Source organism: Narcine bancroftii, chromosome 4 (assembly GCF_036971445.1).
Source record: "Narcine bancroftii isolate sNarBan1 chromosome 4, sNarBan1.hap1, whole genome shotgun sequence".
NCBI classification, from domain to species: domain Eukaryota; kingdom Metazoa; phylum Chordata; class Chondrichthyes; order Torpediniformes; family Narcinidae; genus Narcine; species Narcine bancroftii.
Window position 1 is genome coordinate 278624609 of NC_091472.1, and position 13175 is coordinate 278637783.

At 35.6% G+C, this 13175-nt stretch overlaps 1 long non-coding RNA gene across 1 annotated transcript in view; it reads left to right on the plus strand.

Annotated features, from left to right (window-relative positions):
• The window catches only part of LOC138762007 (uncharacterized), a 146083-nt gene that overhangs the window by 80725 nt on the left and 52183 nt on the right, over window positions 1-13175 (plus strand). Inside the window, exon 5 of the long non-coding RNA XR_011356709.1 lies at window positions 9281-9338. This is a non-coding gene — a long non-coding RNA (uncharacterized lncRNA). The remainder of the gene's footprint in view (window positions 1-9280; window positions 9339-13175) is intronic.

The following is a 13175-nucleotide window of genomic DNA, read 5'->3' on the forward strand; positions in this document are numbered from 1 at the left end:
GAAACACAGCCAGCAGGACTGCGGAGGTCCCAATGACAGGTAAAGCCACCGGAGAGACTAAAGCTGTGAACATTACTGCGCAACTCATGGAATATAGAGTTCCCTGCATCACCTCTCCGGATTTTATCTAGAAAGGAGGGGTGAATGTGGTGGAACATGGTATTACAGGCACATTCCCCACTGATCTGAGCAGGTTGGCCTGCCTGCTGAATTGGTAGCACCTCCCTCTAAGACCCCTAATAAAGACTGAGAGCCCTAGTCTCCTCCCTCATACCTGCCCTTGGACTTGAGCCAGCAGCATGCTGAGGAATGCTTGGATCTTTAGATCAATAAAGCCTTTGGCCCTTCATGACTGTGAGTGGTCATTGATCGCACTTCAAAAAGGCTAAGTTTTTACTAAAGAAGAATTTTGGAAATAAGTATAAAATTGATACAGCTTATGTAGAGAAGGCTCTTTAATGGTCATCAATAAAACTGGATGACACAAAGGCTTTACAAGCTTACGCCTTCTTTCTAAGAGGATGTTGTAACGTCATGACAGAGCTTTGCCAACTTCAAGAGCTTAGCATATCTATTAACATGCTAATCATTTTAAATGAATTACCCTACCAGACGAGAGAACTATGGAGAAGTTCAGTTGTTGAATACCAGAAAAGATGCGATAAAATGGCTACTTTTAAGGATTTGGTAGATTTCATTGAAGAGCATGTGAACGTTGTCACAGATCTAATGTGTATGGAAATATCAAAGTCACTCAAAAATGAAGTAAATAGTTGGGAGGTTCAAATCTGACTGCCAACCAAATTTTAAAAAAATGTACATTTACCACCTACCTGGCAGTAGCAGATAAACAATTTAAGGAAAAAGAAAGTTTGTCTATTGTGAAGAAATGTTTGTTCTGTAAAAATGAGCATAATTTGGAAAAGTGAGCATATATACTCTTCATTAATTATTTTTATAGCTTCTAATTGGGAGGAGTGGGTGAAGTGGAGAAGGTGAATGGAATTTTATTCATAAAATCCATATATGGCTTCCAAATTTTATAAAAATTTTCAACTCGATTTCTTAGACTATATGTAATTTTTTTTCTAAAAGTATATAATTTTGCTTTTCAATATGTAATCTGCCTAATAATACCACATTTTCCATTCTCCTTGTTACCGCTATACATTTTTTTGCAGTTTGTATTGATATACTTAAATTTTTTTCTTGATATTTTTCCAATTTTAGTTTTATACCTTTTTAATATATATATTTATATATATATATATATATATATATACCCAAGTAAAAATATTCTTGGATCTTTTTGTATCTTTATCATAATAATTTTCCCTAATAATACACTCAAATCATTCTAAAACTTTTCCACTTTTTCACAGGACCATACTGAATGTAAAAAAAGTCCCTATTTCCTTGGTCCATCGGAAACATTTACCCGAATAATTAGAATTGTCCATTTAATTTATGTGGAGTATAATATAATCGATGAAGAAAATTATATTGAACCATTTGATATCTAGCATTAATTGTATTCGTAACACTCTCTTGACAGAGTTTTGACCATATTTCCTCTTGAATTTGTATCTCTCTCCTATCGCAATATATATTTGTATAAATTTATTTTCTTGTAGTTCCTTGTAATTTTAAATACATATTAGTTATAAATTTCTTAACCATAAATGTATCTGTAATTATACCTTCAAATTGACAAAATAACCTTCTACCTTTTACTTTTATATTACTCTATATTTGATAGTTGGCATAGTAAAGATATACAGAGGATAAAAGATTGTTTCTTAGGATCATTCTTTTTAACTTTTGAGCAATTAAAAGATAAATATAATATAGAAAAAATACAATTTTTGCATTTCACCAATTAAAATCATATTTAAAAAAAAAAGAAATTAGGAACAGTACTGATGCATTTCTTGACCCAGGAAGCACTGCGTCATTTTGCACCGTGAGGCTAATGAATAAGCTTAATCTTCAAGGAAGAAGGTCAAAAATTCTATTGAGAACTATAGGTTCTGGATAGAAATAATTTTTGCATACTCTCAGATGTATACACTCAGAAAGCTACACCTGTGCTGAAAGGAAACATCCCACATCAAAACGACATTGAAGCATGGACACCTTTGAAAAATGTTTGTTTACGCAAAATCAACTCTGAGATTGAGTTCCTAATTGGTTCAGATTTACCAAAAGTTCTGAAACCGCTAGATAATTTAAGGAGCATGGGAGATTATGGTACCATAAAGGGATTGTTAATGTGAAGATTGTTATGAAAGAGGTCAATCAATGTCATTTTCTGTTACTTTCAGTTAAGAGCATATTTGAGAGGTAAATTGGGACCAATAATGTTTCTGTCTACCTGTACTGAGGTAGAACTTATTAAGAGAGGGATTGTAAAAATTATTTTTTATATATTCATTATTGCAAGCAGGGACTCCTAAATTAGGATTTATATCGATCTAGGCAGAGATGGGAAACGGATTTGAATATTACAATAAACCAATAAAAGTGGGAAAATTTATGTAGGGATTACATGACTAATACTATCAATGTAAGATATAGATTAGTTCAATACAATTTTTACATCACTTATATCTTATGCCACAGAAACTGAATAGATTGAAATCAGATTTATCAGATCAATGTTTTAGATGTCGTGAAGATGTAGGATCTTTTATACATTCAACATGGTCTTGTCCCATTGTGAGACCTTTTTGGATGACTATAGGTAATTTTTTGGAACAAGTTGAAGGAGCTGTTTTTCCATTAACTCCTGATTTATTTTTATTAGGAAATATTGAAGATACAAATCATAAATTGAAGCTATCAATTTATCAATTGAAATTTGTTAAATTAGCATTAGCAGTAGCAAGAAAATGTATTACAATTACTTGAAATTCTATATATCTTTAACTATGCCAAGGTGGCATGCTGAAATTCAAAGTTGTATTTCTTTGGAAAAAAAATACTTATAATTTGAGAAATAAATTATGTTTTTACAAATCTGGTACCAATACACTCAAATAATGGGATTAAATTTGTAGGGATATCCCTTTCATCCCTCTAGCCCTGCAGAATTCTCCTCTGATGAATTGTACTGCATGACATCCTTCTCTTCAATCCAAAGATTCTTTCTTACTTTCTCTTTCTTCTTATCATTTTATACCTTTTTTAAAAACTTTTTTCGATTTGTATATTTTTTTTGCTTCATGGGAGGTTGGGAGGGAGGGAGGGGTTTTGGGGTGGGATGGAAACCATCATGTATATAATCAGTTTGTTTTTTATACATATATATGTATATTTATAATAATTGTAGTTACTGCATATATGGAATATTTTAAGAAAAAGAGTATGGGAGACAGACCTTATACTTATGCTTGGTGGGATAATTAATGAACCATTAGGAGGAAGACAAGAGGTTCAAAGCCAGTTGGCTATAAGGGTCAACAGGATATGGATTGTTAAGCTTAATAGACTTTGAGAGTAGCAATTTAAGAATTGAGAGCCTCAGGGATGACCAAGAACCTTCAAAGGATGATCAGCAGTTCTAGGAATCGGTGACAAAAACTGCCAAGCTAGTTAATGATCATTATTGTATTGAATTACCTTTAGAGAAAAGGGAAATAAGCATGCCTGATAATAGAAGCATTATTGAACAACATACACTGAATTTGTAGAGAAGATTCAACAAAGATTCTTCCTTTCATTCAGACTATACCAACTGTGTGTCTGGCATGATATTTAAAGGTTTTGCAGAGAAAGTACCATATAATATCTTGGAATATAATGATGGCAAAAAATGGTACTTATCATGGGGTTTTGCATCTGCCAAAAAAAATTCTGTGTGGTGTTTGATTGTGGAGCAACATTTTGGGGAGTTTCACTGAATTCTCAACTCTTACAGGGTTCTGATTTGACCAGCACATTGATAGTAGTCTTAACTAGATTCTGTAAAGAACCTGTCATCATTACTGCAGACATTGAAGCAATGTACCTCAGGTGAAGGTATCGAATGAAGCCCATGACTTGTTACAGTTCCTCTGGTGGTCTGATGGAGACTATGGTCAGAACGTTGTAGAATACAGAATGGCAGGGCATCTATTTGGAGTGACTTCATCACCAAGTTGTGTGAATTTTGCCCTGAAAAAAAACATTCTAAGGAAAATGTGGAACAGTTTAGTTCTCAAGCTATAATCTCCATTAGGAATAACTTGTATGTGGATAAGTGTCTAATTTCTGAAGCTACAGTAAAAGAAGCAACGGTTCTTTATCATGAGTTGAGAGTGATCTGTTTCAAAGGAGCCTTTCTACTTACCAAATGGTGAAGTATAGATGCCAGGTATTGGCTGCCATACCTGAAAGAGGGAGGGCAAACGAAATGAAGAATTTGGACTTAAACCATGATAATCTTCCTGTGGAGAGCATGTTACATGTACAATGGTGTATTCAGTGTGACATTTTTAAGTTCAAAATTATTTTGAAGGACTGACCTCTCACAAGAAGAGGGATTCTATCAAATCAGTTCAATATGTGATCCTCCAGGAATAGAGGCACCAGTTGTCCTGACTGCCAAAAAAAATCTTGCAAGATTTGTGCCAGAAAAAAGATTGGTTGGGATGATGAAATATCAGAATTCATTGTACAAGACATGTTGGATTCAGAATCTTCATAAGCTGGAAGACTTCAAGATTGACAGATGCTTCAAACCCACACATTTTGGAACTGTAACATCGGCTCAATTGCATCAATTTGCTGATGCATGTAAAGTCGGTTGCTGAACTGTTTGTACATGATCCTTGTTATCATGCAGTAATAGGTAACTTTGCGGATTTGCAGTGGGAAAGGCCAGAGTGGCTCCATTAAATCCAGCCCATATCCCTCAAACAGAGTTGATGGCAACTACCATGGTGAGCAAAATGGACACAATGTTGAAAAGACAGTTGCAGATTAATCTAACAGACTCTATATTTTAGACTTTTAGCACCTCTGTGCTCAAATATATCAACAATAAAACCACAAGGTTTCAAACTTTTGTGGGTAACAGAATCGCTGAAATTATTAAAGTCTCACGTCCAATACAGTGGAGATATGCTAATGCAATTAACAATCCCGCTGATCTGTCTTCCCAAGGTTTTGAAGTCAAATACTTTATGAAGAAAGAAATGTGGGTGTCCAGGCCTCAATTTCTTCTACAGCCTCAAAAAGAGTGGCCTCAATCACTAAGGACAAGGGCCGCAGACAACTGAGTACCTTTACTTCCTGTTTCCCCTTTGTCACACAGCAAGCTGACTTACAAATATATCATCATTCCATTGTAATTGGAAGGAATCCTGGAAGTCCTTCCTGAAGTGAATTAAATGAGAACCTACAACAGAAAGTTTGCATAGGTCAATGAGGTAGCTCACCTTCTCAAAGAGAGATAGATGAGCAATAAATGCATCCTTACAAATTTTCTTGAAGAAAGTTCACAAAAAATAAAAATAATCACAAAAAAATATTTCACATAAAATGGAGTAAAATAATGTTTGTTATGTTCTTTTCTGATTCCCATCACACAGAATGGAAATCATTTATATTATAAATGCCTGGTGGAAATATCCATTTGCCTTTTATAGTGATGTAACGAATGCAATGTTTAAATATTTTTCCAGTTGTGCTGGTAAAATCATCTTTGTACACACTAGCTGGAGAATAGTCTGCTGCTGCTTAGATAAGCTTTCACCAGAGATGCTCAACGCAAGGGCGGCTAGTGCAATAGCTTTACAGCCCCAGCAATCGAGACCGGGATTTGAATTCTGCGCTGTCTGTAAGGAGGTTGTTCACCCCATGTCTGTGTGAGTTTTCTCTTGGAGCCTTGGTTTCCTCCCACCTTTCAAAATTAGGTTAACTGGGTGAAAATTGGACAGCATGGACTCATGGGCCAAAATGGCATGTTACCATGCTGTATATGTAAATTAAAAAATGTATATATATATATATATATATATATATAATATTATTTTTTTTTATTTTTTATTTTATAAATTTACATGATTCCAAAGCTATATCATGGAAGAGATGACCAGTATACAGATATAAATATTCTCTCTTTCAATATTTTTATTGAGTTTTATAGAACAAGTACACATTGTATAGAGAACACAAGGTTACCCAATAGAACCATAATAACCATAGAACAATTTACAGAACAGAAACAGGCCATATCGGCTCTTCTAGTCCACACCAATTTATGAGAAACTTCACTAGTTCCACTACCCACTCCCTTGCCCATACCCTCCAACCCCCTCACATCCATGTAGTCATCTAACCTACTTTTAAATGACAGAATTGACCCTGCCGCAACTACCTCTTCCAGAAGATCATTCCACTCATCCACCACTCTGATTGAAGAAGCATCCTTTTATATTACTCTTAAAGTTTTGCCCCCTAACCCTTAACTTATGACCCCTTGTTCCAATCTCCCCTACCCTCAGAATATAAGTGGATTTCCAAAAATAAAACAATAGCGATATACCCCTTCCCCATACAATGTTGTCAGATTGACAGAAAGGAAGAAAAAACACCAAAGGAAAGAACTCAAATCCCCTACCAAAAAAAAATGGGATGTTTTGACATAATTAAAGGTAGTATAGTTCTGCCGAATCTATAAAACATTACGAACTGAAGGAAAAGCCATATACATAAATAAATATCTTCAATGATCAAGACAAACAGATTTAATGAGCTTGAAAATAGTCCATAAAAGGACTCCAAGCTTTATGAAAATTAGTGTTAGCATACAACCTGGTCTTTTCTAAATTAAAGCAAGACATGACGTAACCACTGAGTACTATTGGGTGGAATAGGATCTTTCTAAGTAGGATAGCTCTCATTGCCATAAGAGTTGTAAATGGTATGACTTGACAATCAGATGGAGAAAATATCTCATTAATATCATCTAACACTTTAAAGTCATAAAAGGATTAGCTTCAACATTAACATGAAATATTATTGAAAAAACACAATAAGGTTCAAGAGCTCGACAAGACCAGAACATATGTATTAGGGTTGCTTTCCCATCGTTATATCTATCGCATCAGGGATTTAGATCAGGAAATAAATGGGATAATTTGTCTTTAGACATGTAAGTCTGATGTAAAACTTGGAACTGAATAAGAGTATGTCGAGCACATAGTGAAGAAGTGTTAACTAATTTAAGAATCAAATCCCAATTTTTGTCTGAGTTAGAAGAGATAAAGTATGTTCTCAAAGCCTACATGGAGAAATGGAGCTGTCCCATCCATGGCTCTTGACTGTTCAGAGTGGGGAAGCATTCAAGCTTTGAGAAGGAGGAATACATGTGGCCCTCTGATAAATGACAGAAAGAGTAAAGGACCATTAAAACACTGTTCTATCCAAGCTGCTACCATCAGGAAAAAAGTACAGGAGCCTGAAGACAAGCACTCAATGGTACAAGGACAGCTTCTTCCCTGCTACTATCAAATTCCTGAATAATCAAAGACAACACTTTTTAATTTTTTTTCTTATAGTAATGTTGTAAGATGATTATAATATGAATATTTCCTCTGTGATGCTGCCACAAAACCCTGAATTTCATGACTTGTTCATGACAATAAATACTGATTCTATCTTCCGTCTTCGGCATCAGCACAAGAAGAATCCAGGATCCCCACTTAGATCTCATTTGCCAACTCAGAACCCACAAAACCACGGTGTAGGTAAATCATCTTCATCCCAGGAAACTGCCAAAGGAGACCTTGTCCCTTTGCATGACTGTTAGCCTGAAGGTGGCAGTAGAGCTTTGAAATCTAAAATTTAAAATTTAATGGGGTTTCTTAAAAGATCTGAAAATAATAACTTGAATTTTGTGGGATCGTTGACATTTAACTGCATTTCTGATTACATTTTCTGGCATAATTGTGAGAAAAAAAATTAATGGCTTGCATGTAAACAACATCAGTGCCCTTTAGAATTCCTCTTTTTGTCTCCTAGTATTTTAGAATAAATTCCATCTATCTCCAAGTATTACTTGTTTGGAAACCATGACATAACATTTCATCACACTGTTAAATGATTCTGCTTGTGTTCTTTGTGCAATATTTATACAGAGCAGTTGTTGGTGCGTCTCTAGTTTCATTAAAATTGTGATAATATTCACTTGGTAGACATGAGGAATGTTTGTACTTCTGATGCAAACCACAACTAGAAATCTTAAATATAAAATATTAATTGTCATATGAATTGGAGTTACAGAGTGCTGGTTGAAGCATTCATTAGAATGATGTAATGGTGCAACCAGCATAACAAAACACAGACCACAAAAGACTAATCATTGAATTAATTGGATTAAACTATATGGATTAATGCTAAGGTATTAATTTTATATAAATATTACTACTTTATTAGCATTTAATATTCATCCAATGAATCTAAGTTTTATTGATATCCAGGAACTTAAAAAATGTTGAATTAGGTCCATCCGGTTATTTGTTACATTTTACTTTAGATTTCTTCAATGTGAATTGTCTGTATGATAGCATTCCAATTAAACTGCAAACATTGATTTCAGTGAGGATAGATGGGAAAAATTGTACTGAACTAATAGTTGTCACATTTACATGATGTTCACTTCTAGAAATGAATTCCAACACAATTACTATTTGACCACTAATGTAAGAGTTTCCATCAAGTACAATATTCTCTCCAAAGTTCCTTATGATGCACAAATGGTCACAAAATTTGACTGATAAACAAGTGCATTGGCAAATCTGAATTTATGATCCAAAACTTTTTGGTTGTTTTTTTTAAACTCAGTTTGCACCATTATCACAGCTGAATGGCAAATTATCTTTCATTCCCTCTACAGTGATCTGAAGGTGGTGCTTTGGACCACATTATCAATGATTTACAACAGGAAACAGATAGGGCAAAAGGCCACGAGTGATAGTCATGCCCCGTCAGAGATCTGCTGCTATTGTGGCAAAGAGGAAACTTGGGATTAATAGCTTCAACTAACTTATACACCAACCTAAACCAGAATAAATGTTCCTATATGACATTTTACCTTTTCCAACATTTGCAGTTAAAGATATGGGTCATGGAGAAAGAGCAAGTCACAATGTGGGTAACCTGATAATGAAATTGTTAGCCTCAACACATTCACATCCTTCAAAGGTGTATCCTATTTCTGAACATAAAAATTGACCACAAATTATTGTATAATAGGATTCATTTGACTAACTTCTCCTTTTAATTTCCTGCGCAGCTTTATTGGGACCACATCATGTAACATCTTGGAGTAATGGGGCAATGCATTTCCAACGGTATGTTTCCTTTCTAATTTTAAGATTGTGAACTGTACTTTAATATTTCAATATGAATGTTTAGGATCCAGCTGGCACTGTGAACATTGCAGAAATATTAGGTCCTTTGAGGTTAATGTAATATTATCTACACATTTCTAGATTTGCATTTCCAAAAATAAAACTCAAAAGGTGGACTGGGTTGCTTCATAACTTCTACAGGAGCAATTTTAACCTTTCCTGTCCCCTTGGCAGAGGGCAGGTGGGGTGTTAATTACAGAATGCAAACTGTCCCGTTCCCCTGAGACGCTTTTTTTTAACTCTGCATCTTTTAAAAGATGGCATCTATTAGTGGAACTGCATCTCATCAGTATTTTCTTATCTCTAATCTTAGAACTAGAACAATTGAATTGAATTATTTATTGTCATATGCCGTGATATAGTTTTGCATGCTATCCAAGAACAAAAACAAAAGTGCAGGGTATAATGTTAAAGAGAAAAGGGTTCAGTTAAACAGTGCATGGAATCCTGCTTTACGAATGGGAATATAACACAAAATTCTGAAGACACATCTGCCCCCAAACGTAACAAACATAGGACAGTGGTGATTTATTGTCAGAGTACATACATGACATCATATACAACCCAAAGATACTTTTTCCTGCAGGTGAGGCAGAATTATCACTTATTGGTAGTGCAAAAATTGTACTCAAGAAGATATATGTACATGTAAAGAAATAAAGAAATGTAACCAAACTGACTGCAATCCAGAGAGAATAAAAATCCATAAATTGCAAAAGTAAGAGTCCTTAAATGGGCCTCTGATTGAATTAGTTGAGTCTGATGGTGGATGGAGAGTAGCTGTTTCTGAAACTAGTGGTGAATACATATTAAACAATTTACCTTTATGGAGACTAACAAAACAAATGAAAGGAACTTGTGACACCCTCAAATATAATTTCTTTTTTTCCTGTATTAAAGCAAAATGTTGATTATAAAATAAAATTGATAGCTGAAATCATTCTTGAGAAGAAAATTAATGTACCACATCTTTGTGAAAGAAATTGCACTCTGACTACAAAAAAATATTGGCAGTAAAAATGTCAGAAATACAATTGCATAAATGTGGGTTAACAGGCAATATGTTGCAGTTATAAACTCCACACAGTAAATAAAAATAATTGCAGAAAGAAACAAGACAATAATGATATATCAAATTCAAAATGAAAGTGCAAATTTCTCCCTTGGCTTGTTTTTACTCATTTTCGATGTATATTTGGCTAGCAAACATGGAATTTACTTTCAATCCTTAATTGCTCTTGAAAGGGCAATGTTAAGCATTCTTCTTGAATTCTTGAGTCAATATTAATTTAAATTTATGCCCACAAATTTTCTAGAGCTTCTTGATGATACTGTATAAAAATAAAACCCATTTGCAAATCAATGCAATTGAATCAATAATATTTTTAAAAATACAACCCAGCAAGAAAAAGCACAAGAGATGTGAAGTGTGTAGACCACCTCAAAGGCTGTATTTTAATAAGGAAATACTATGCATTTCATGAACCAGGGAAAAAAAATGGCTGATTAGCTCAAGATGTCAAATGGAAAAAATGGCTCTTGATTACACAAAATATTTCTTGTTGCTTCAATAACTGCTCTTTCCGCACTGCTAAAATGTTTGAAACTGGGATAGTCAAATATAGAATTATAGGCAAGATGGAAGTGGATTGTGAATGAGACCACACATTTAAGAATTTCAAAGGGAAAAGAAAGTTACCCACCTGGCAATGACACTGGACAACGAAAATTTTGCTTCCTGAACACTTTTGGATGTATTTGCTGGATTTTGGGCTGTTGATCACAAAACTCACCTTTAAATGTTCCTGTCACATATCCTTTTTTTAGAAATAACCTATTTTTGTGACTTCCTGTCCTATTTTAAGTCTACTTCAAGCATGCAAAACCATGAAGTGCAGTGGTGTCACTAAGGTTGGTGTCACCTGGTGGTCACCCCCCCCCCTCCACCCCACCATGGACCGAGTGTAGAAGTGTACCGAGTGTAAAAGAAATGGGTGCCAGCAGTGACACTGAATGGGGGAGGGGTAATGGCAGCAGTGCTGAGTGAGGAGTGGGTGGTGGCAGTGACAATGAGCAGTGGGTGCCACCAGCAGTGCTGAGCAGAGGGGTGGCGGCAGCAGCGCTGAGCAGAGGGGGTGGATGGCGGCGGCAGCAGCCCTGAGTTGGGGCAGCTCTGACTAGAGCACATTAGAAGGTTCAAAAAGTAAATAATCATAGAGTTTTAGTCTTGTAGGTATATTGATACATGGAAGATGAAGTTAAGAAAATGATTTTGTTGCTATAATAACTAACTATAACCATATAACCATTACAGTAAGGAAACAGGACATCTCGATCCCTCTAGTCCACACCGATTTAAGTGATCTCCATTCATCCCACTTACCTGCTCCCTATGCATAACCTTCCAATCCCCCAACATCCATGCATTTATCCAACCTTTTCTTAAATGATAACATTAGCCTTGCTGCAATCACCTCTTCTGGAAGGTCATTCCACTCAGCCACCACTCTCTGAGTGAAGAAGTTCCTTCTCATGTTACTTCTAAACCTTTCCTCCTAACCCTTAACTTATGACCCCTCGTTCCAATCTTACCTACCCTCAAAGGGAAGAGCCTATTCACATCTACTCTATCTATCACCCTCATAATTTTAAATACATCTATCAAATCCCATTCCATCCTTCTACGCTCCAAAGAATAAAGACCCAGTCTAATCAATCTTTCTTTGTATTCTAGATACTGCAATCCAGGCAACATTTTATCAAATCTTCTCTGCACCCTCTCTACCTTGTTGATATCCTTCCTATAATTTGGGAACCAAAACTGCACACACAATTCCAAATTTGGCCTCACCAATGCCTTGAATAGTCTTAACATTGCCTCCTAGCTCCTATATTCTATGCTTTTATTTATAAAGGCCAGCATATCAAAAGCCTTCTTCACCACTCAATCCACATGATTCCACTTTCAAAGAATGAGGAACCATTATTCCAAGATCTCTCTGTTCGTCTGCATTCCTCAATGTCCTCCCCTTCAACGCATATATCCTGTTTTAATTATTCTTCCTAAAATGAAACACCTCACACTTATCGCTATTAAACTCCATCTGCCATCTTTCAGCCCCCTCTTCTAAGCCGTCCAAATCCTTCTGTAGTCTCTGAAAACCATCCTCACTATCCATAACTCCCCCTATTTTTGTATCATCCACATATTTACTAACCCAATTTACCACTCCATCATCCACATCATTAATATGAATGACAAACAACAAGGGACCCAACACTGATCCCTGAGGCTTGTCACCAGCGTCTATCCTGACAGACATTTATCCACCATGACTCTCTGGCATCTACCGTTGAACCCATTCGACTATCTCAACATTAATACCTAGCACCTTCATTAATACCTTCTTTACTGGAATATTTTATAAAGAATAATAAATATCTGATGAAATGCTGCACAGATTTATAGACAGTCATTTTGGTGTCATCCTCTGATGGTGAGACCCGGTGCAGTCTGCACCCCCTACACCCCCCTAGTGATGCCAGAGATGAAATACAACATTGAAAATTCATTTTCTGCAATTGTACTTGCATTTCTTCCCTGCTGTTCTTGGTGCACTCAGTGACAAATATGGTGAAAGGTTTCACCAGGACTTTGCGACCATGGAAAAGCAGTATCAGGGCAACTGGAATCCATCATTGCTGGGATGACTATTGTTGGGCACTGACACGAGAGGCATCAGTTAAATCAGCAGCAAAACATTTTTAGGTCAGTTG